Consider the following 8,045-nt stretch of genomic DNA (forward strand, 5'->3'; position numbering starts at 1 on the left):
GGCACATTTCAATGAGGTTGAGGATGCTCCCTCACACCGTTGACTCAGTTCAACTTCCCAGCTCACTCTGAGGGACTTTAACATTCTGTATGACCCTGCCTAGTTAGCAGTTAACTGACAGTAAAACATTCATACTTAGTCTCTAACGCCAGCAATCATTTACTTATTGTTACTAATTATTCCAAAGACTCTCCTATTGACTTTTGAAAATCTTAATGGTTTGTCTCTGCCTGCTTTCCACTTTCATTTGAAGATCCAAAGGGGGTTACACTAGTTTGTAACTACATATATCACAACCTTATAAATCTAATAAAAAAATCAAAACAACAATCTTTCTACCCAGTTCCAAATTCAAGAGGGTAAGTCTAGTGTAAGGAATTTAACGATACAACAGAAACGACAACATTAAGCCAATTAAGAATAAGTCAGTTCTGAGGATGTCTTGCTAAATGTTTTTAGACTTCCTAAAAACCAGACTCTGGGGTCAAGGACAAGATCACCTTTAGCAGTCAAGTATTTCTCGCAAACAGAAGACTCCAGATACACTGTGTTCCATTCCCGGGAGCACACAGACACGGAGGGTGTGGAATCTGGTGGAGGGGGGTGCTTTAGATCATCTCACCTGGGTGTTCTGAAGCTCATGTACAGAATAATCAGGTTTTCAGGGACTGGGGTGAAGGCTGGATTCTGGTTCCCACCCCAACTTCCACCAAAGAAATTACAGCTCATCTGCCTCCTTCTCTGAGTTTCCAGATAAATCTTTATGTGAAGAAAGGTTTCCATAGCTAAAAATGAAACATACTCTTCGAAAAATCCCCAAACTGTCCAATCTTTTCATTTCACAATGGAGGAAAAGGAAGGCCCGTGAGTTACTGACTCGTCCCAGGTCCCAGAATGAGTAGCCGCCACGGCAGGGCTACACCAGCCACGGGCTCTGAGCAGCACACTCCAGTGCACGCACTTTCCCCCAACTGCCAGTTACACAGCCCCCAACACACAGGACCCCCGTCCTGGTCCTTGAATGCGCTCAGGTCTGCGCACTGTGGCACAGCCCTCCAATGCAGACTTGTGGTTGAGGGTGGGCTTATTCTTGTCCTTGTTATCTTTATCCTTCTCCTTATTTTAGCATTTTTAGAGTACTAGAAAGTGGCAGGATGGTAGCAAGAGTCCTGCCCTCGGAAGGTAAAAATGAAACTTTCTGAAGTTTTATGTCAGTCAATAGAAAATATTTGGTTGATAAAAGTTGAATTTATACTCAACTTAGGATGAAGCAGATTGTGTCCTGCTTGCTGTATCCTTCATTCTCCAAGTTGAAGCGCTTAGCAAAGCCCCGCTGAGCGCACAGTGTGGGGTCTAGCCCCAGGTCCCCTCCGTGGTTCCAAGCCTCTGCAGTTCATCTAGGGTCGCATTCCAGATAAACACCACCTGGATCCAGGAGGGTGGGCGCTGCATCTTGTTAAACATGATGAGACCCAAGTGGGAGTAAGAAAAACTGATGAATTAGAGTGAACTACTCCAGCTATTCCTGGGGTCCCTGATTTACACAGGGTTCCTTCAAATAACTCCTAAAGTGACTCCCGTTGCCATCCACTAGGTGAGCATCTGAGCAAGTTGTTTTATCCATATGTGTCTCAGTTTCCTCACCTGTAAGATGGGGTAATTATAGCACCTACTTTATGGGGTGTTGTGAGACTTTAAGGAAGCAGTTCCTGGTACTTAGTAACCCTTATACAAATACTAGTCGTCACAGTTATTCTTCTTATTAAAAAAAAAAATTAAGTACTAGACAGAGAGACCGGGGGCAGGATAGTAGCAAGATGGCCAATGTGAAATGAGAAATGAGGGGTGCCTGGGTGGCTCGGTCATTTGGGTGTCTGCCTTTGGCTCAGGTCATGATCTTGGGGTCCTGGGTTCAAGCCCCTCATTGGGCAGGGAGTCTGCTTCTCCCTCTGCCCTTCCCTCTCCCCCTCCTTCTAGCCCTCTCCACCATCACTTGTGATTTCTCTCTCTCAAATAAACGAAATCTTAAAAAAATAAAATAAAATGAGAAATGAAAACAAAATTGTTCTGAAGTTTAATGTAAGTCAATAGAAAATAACCATGTGTTGATAACAGAGGAATTTACAAATCGGGATCCTGGTCAGCCTCACCCGCTGTTCCAGGGTCTGGCTCCTCCCAGTCCACCTGGGGCATCAGCAACGCCCTCATCTGGGAACTCGTTAGAACTGCAGGACCTCGGGACCCAGCCCTACGACTGCCTACCAAATCAGGATCTGCCTTTTAACAAGGTTTCCTGGCAATTTCCGTGCATAGAAACCCTGGAGAAAGGCTGCTTTACAGTATATACCGAGATTTCCCCATTTGTAGGTAAAAGGAATGAGACCTCACTTTTTTTTTTAAGATTTTATTTATTTATTTATTTATTAAAGATTTTATTTTATTTATTTGACAGACAGAGATCACAAGTAGGCAGAGAGGCAGGCAGAGAGAGAGAGAGGAGGAAGCAGGCTCTCCGCCGAGCAGAGAGTCCGACGCGGGGCTCAATCCCAGGACCCTGGGATCATGACCTGAGCTGAAGGCAGAGGCTTTAACCCACTGAGCCACCCAGGCGCCCCAAGATTTTATTTATTTTTGAGAGAGATTGAGAGCCTGCACAACCAGGAGCAGGGGGAGAGTGGGAGGGGGCAGAGGGAGAAGCAGACTTCGCATTGAGCAGGGAGCTTGATGTGGGGCTCCACCCCAGGACCCTGGGATCATGACCTGAGCTGAAGGCAGATGTTTAACCGACGAGCCACCCAGGCGCCTGGAATGAGACGTCATTCTCTAGTTACATCGCCATACACTATCCTAAATCCTATACCCCTTTTCATCAGCCCTCAGGTTACATAGTTTCACTAACCTGAGTCTTAAAGCAGATGCTCCTCTTATGGAACAGAGCAACAGCTCAGGAGGACATTCACAGCCACAAAGTCACCTCTTATTAGTAATGTCAATGATTTAAAAATGTCATCATCATGCTTGTCCATCAACAACTAACATTTCTCAGGCTCTTAAAGTGTGTAAGGATTAATGCAAGGTTAACACTTTCCAGATATTCTCACTCTGTACCCATAATGCCCTTTCAAGTAAGCATTACTCTCCTCATTTTACAGAGGAGGGAAGCAAGGCTCAGGGAGGCAACACTGCTTTTTCAAAGTCAAGTTGAACGGGGGAAAGAGCCTTTCCGAAGTCCACTTTCTTATTACAAACTAAGGCCTACAACATCCAAATTACATCTCTGTAAAATGGGGAGAAGTGATTATGTCCCTTTGAATGTGAGGAAAACTGAGTCCACAGAGTGAGAGAACGATGTAGAATCAACCGCCTGAGACTCAGGTCAGAACGTGGTCTGTCAGAGTTCAAGTTTCTCAAGTTAAAGAATTCTGGGGGCACCTGGGTGGCTCAGTCAGTTAAGTGTCTGTCTTTGGGTCAAGTCATGATCCCAGGGGCCTGGGATCGAGCCCTGCATTGGGCTCTCTGATCAGTGGGGCGTTTGTCTCTCCCTCTGCCTGCCCCTCTCCCCACTTGTGCCCCTCTCTCCACGTGTCGAATAAAATAAATAAAATATTTAAAAAAAAAAAAGAATTCTGGTGCCAGAATTTCCAGTGAGGGGCACCTGGGTGGCTCATTTATTTAAGCAACTGACTCTTGGTTTCAGCTTAGGTCATGAGATCAAGCCCCACGTCAGCCTTTGCACTGGTGTGGAGCCTGCTTAAGATTCTCTCCCTCTCTCTCTCCCTCTGCCTCTCCCCACAGCTCTCAAGGAAAGAAAGAAAAGAAAGAAAGAAAGACCAATGACAACGCAATGGCATTGAAGAGCTGGGGAGGAAAGTACATATAAAATGGAAAGGACATTTTCCATTCATGAAGCTTTGCACAGCCAAACCAAGGAACTTCAACTTTTCATCTCAGCAGTCAAGAGCTCACTGGGGTGTCAGATTCTTCGGCAAACCAGAACCTCCAGATTCTTCTTGCCGTGACTTGTGGCAGCTGGTCCTCATCAGCATATCCCAGCGAACATCCCACGCAATTACTCTCGCACACCTGTGAAATTCTCCCAGGTACGGTCTCTCTGGTCTCGCTCGTGAAAGTCAGAACTCAGCAACATGCACCACAATCCTTCCTTGACAGCACCAGCAGCCTGAAGTCAAAGACGCAGGTTTTAGGATCAGGAGGTCGGGGCTCCTTGGCCAGGCCCCAGAGAATGCCTTCTACCTTCATCCCTGAGCCCAGCAGGGAAAGAATCAGAATTTGTTGGCGTAAGACTCTGTATCCGTTGGTGAGGGCTGCCACAACAGAAAACCACGGACTGGGGTGCTTAAGCAACAGAAATTCATTTTCTCCCAGTTCTGGAGGCCAGAAGTTCAAGATCAAGGCGTCGGCTGGCAGGTTTGGCTCCTGAGGCCTCTCTCCTTGGCTTACGGAGGCTCACCTTCTCTCTGACCTCACCGGGTCGCCCCTCTGTGCGTGGATGTGTCTAGCCGTCGCTTCCTCTGTGTCCAAATATCCTCTTTGTGCAAGGACACCGGTCACATGAGATTACGGCCCACCCTAGTGACCCCATTTTAATTATATTTTTAAATTAAAGGCTCAATTCCCCCAGTCACATTCTAAGGTACTGCGGGGTAGGGCTTCAACATGTGAATTCTGAGAGGACACAATTCAGCCTGCACCACACGCTGACTGGATCTTGTCACTCATCACCGCAAAGTCCTAGTGCTGAGCGGACTCACCCACTTGGGCTCAGTAAGAACAAGAATTCCTAATAGTCTAAATCTCCCAGGCCCATGAGTCAGGGCAACCTGAAGAAGAAGGCGAACAAGGGTTCCAGGTCAGACCTTTGCTTCTCCATCTGTGCTATCAGAGACGAACAATTCTCAGCCTCACTGTCCACCAACATGGCCTTCTTCCCCACCCCCACTCATCACGTGCTTCTGTAAGGTCACGCTGAGGTGGGTTTTTAAAAAATTTAAGTGCCCCTTATAAAACAGTCTGAGTCAGAGATGAACGGTTGCTAAGAAGTAGGAGCTGGAAGGAAGAGCTGGAATCTGGCGGATCGCAAGGCCTCTGGGGCCTGTGGGCAAAGCTCCTGAGCGTGGGCTGGGTGAGTCCTGGGGAGCCAACCCCGGGCTTCCCAGACAGCTGTCACGCACAGCAGGACAGCCGGGGGCAAGAGCCAGCCCCAGGCTGGGCCACTGAGCCGAAGCCGCCACCCCAGCCGCTGCCAGCAAGCAGGGGTAAGAACACTAGCAGGTGCGGGTCTGTCAGGAGGCTGTGGCTTCACACAGAGGGTGTGGCTTCACACAGAGGGTGTGGCTTCACACAGAGGGTGTGGCTTCACACAGAGGGTGTGGCTTCACACAGAGTGTGTGCAAATGGCTTCTAACGACGGATAGGACATCATGTGTTCGTGGGCACCTAAACCGTCACATCAGAGGAACAGAGCCAGATGAGAGGGAGACTGGCACTTTACTATGAGAGAGAAAACCCACACGCATCGCTTAGTCTAATAAACCTCCTTCGTTAGATTGCCCTACGTTTCAATTTTAGGAATTCCACTATTCTTCACATCATCAATGTTTAAACTTGGTTCTCCAAACCTATTCATGTGAATATAAAATGCTATAATGCCCTTTAGGGTTTTAAAAAAATCATTTTGCCATTTCGCTTAGGTATGTAAGTGATTTAAAGTAAAAATTGTTTTAGTTCCATAAATTAAATATATTAAAGATTGTATTGTAGAGACCTCTTCTTGTACATGCAGTCCAAGACAACTACCATGGAAAATTATGCCAGCAAAGAAACAAAAGAAAAAATCAATCGCCCAAATAGAAATTTCCTGATTACTTCATTAACACAGTTGAAGGAACAACTAAGAATTACTAGATATTTAAGGAAAACAACCAGCACAAAGAGGGGTCAAGATGAAAATACAAACATAGGATTCTAGAGAAAACATACAATTCATGCAACAGAAGAGGACCTAAACACAAACTCATATTCAATTCATATCCTTTTAGGTGTTTAAGAACACACTGTATCCATGAAATAAAGATGAGAAAAAATAAAAGGAGCCAGAGAAAAATAGAGTTTTGACAAATTAAAAATCAGTATTAGGGGTGCCTTGGTGGCTCACTTAGTTAAGCGTCTGACTCTCGATCTTAACTCAGGTCTTGATCTCAGTTCAAGCCCTGTGCTGGGCTCCACACTGGGCATGGAGCCTACTTAAATAAATAAAAATAAATATGAAATCATTATGAAAATAAAAATGTCAAGATCTCCAACCAGGTAGAGCAAAATAAAAAAAGACATCGAAAATATGAAAAAAGAATTAAGAGACATGGAAGAGGGTTAGCGTTCATATATTAGGAGTCTTATCAAGAGAGAACAAAGTAGGGCACCTAGGTGGCTCAGTGGGTTAAGCCTCTGCCTTAGGCTCAGGTCACAGTCTGAGGGTCCTGGGATCGAGCCCCACATCGGGCTTTCTGCTCAGCAGGGAGCCTGCTTCCTCCTCTCTCTCTCTGCCTACTTGTGATCTCTCTCTGTCATATAAATAAATAAAAATCTTTAAATTAAAAAAAAAGAGAGCAAGAGAACAAAGTAGAGGGACAATTCTCCATGTTGGAAGACATAGGTCTTTATATGGAACCGGCTGAATGAGACAACAGTCGAACAGCAAGCATGTCCTGGTGGAATTTCGAAACTCTGAAGATACAGAGATCTACAAAGAGATCAAGGCGATCTATCAGAGACCAGATCAGGCTACCAAGAAAGTAAAAGGATTCTAGCCGCCACCAGGCTTGGCAGACCCTGTGGATGTCAGGAGATAGTAGAACAAAGCCTTTTGAATTTTAAGAAAAACATGGCTTAGAATCTGGATATCTATACCTGGTCCATCAAGCATATGGGCATAGTAAGGCATTTTCAGACATGCAAGTATTCAATTTACTTCTCACGCACCCTTACTGAAAGAGTTACTTGAAGATGAACTCAAACAGTAGAAAAAATTAGGGATGCCCACGAGGCTAAATCTTAAGCCTCCGTCCGACTCTTGATCTCCACTCAGATCTAGATGTCAGGGTGGTGAGTTCAAGCCCCACACTGGGCTCGATACTCGGCATGAAGCCTACTTAAAAGGAAAAAAAAAAAGAAGGAAAAATTAATCCTCAAACATAAAGCTACTGATTCCAAGAAAACACAGAATTAGCTTAAGAATTAAATGGGGGTGGCCGAGAATCCCGTAAGAGCGGTTACGACAGATCTAGAATCTAGTGAGTCCAAATTAGAACATGGTCAGGGGGTTCCAAGAAAGCATCTTCAAAAAGTGTATTTCATTCAACAAGTTAGTATCATTAAGAGGATGGGAGATCTTGGTGATGCTGTTGATATGTACATTTTGCTTAAGGGGGAAAAAAAGAATTGGAATTAAAAACTCTATGTAAATTAAAAATCTGTATAAGAAAATCACAGTCCAAATGTGAAGCAAATGAAAAAAATTACATAATTTTGAGCAAAAAAAAAAAAAGAATTTGGCCGAGGGCACTTTGATGATGAGGCTTTGATAAATGCCAGAACATTCTCTAAGTAAAAAAAGTCTTAGTGCACAAAATTGTAATTCCTTCTTTATAGATCCAATCACATATCACTTGTGCAGTTGAAAATATTTATATAACTTCAATATTATAAATGCTTTCTACTGGTTTTCGGAGCTAAAAATCAGCTCATAGGCACGCTGGGTGGCTCAGTCATTAAGCGTCTGCCTTCGGCTCAGGTCATGATCTCAAGGTCCTGGCATCAAGCCCCGCATCAGGCTCCCTGCTCGGTGGGGGCCCTGCTTCTCCCTCTCCCACTTCCCCTGCTTGTGCTCCCTCTCTCGCTATGTCTCTCTGTCAAATAAATAAATAAAATCTTAAAAAAATAATCAGCTTATAATAAATATGAAAGCATACAAGTTGGCAGATTTCAAATATTATAAACCTTGACAGTATAAAAGCAAGGCACCGCCC

This window comes from Neovison vison, chromosome 2, assembly GCF_020171115.1.
Source record: "Neovison vison isolate M4711 chromosome 2, ASM_NN_V1, whole genome shotgun sequence".
NCBI classification, from domain to species: Eukaryota; Metazoa; Chordata; class Mammalia; order Carnivora; family Mustelidae; genus Neogale; species Neogale vison.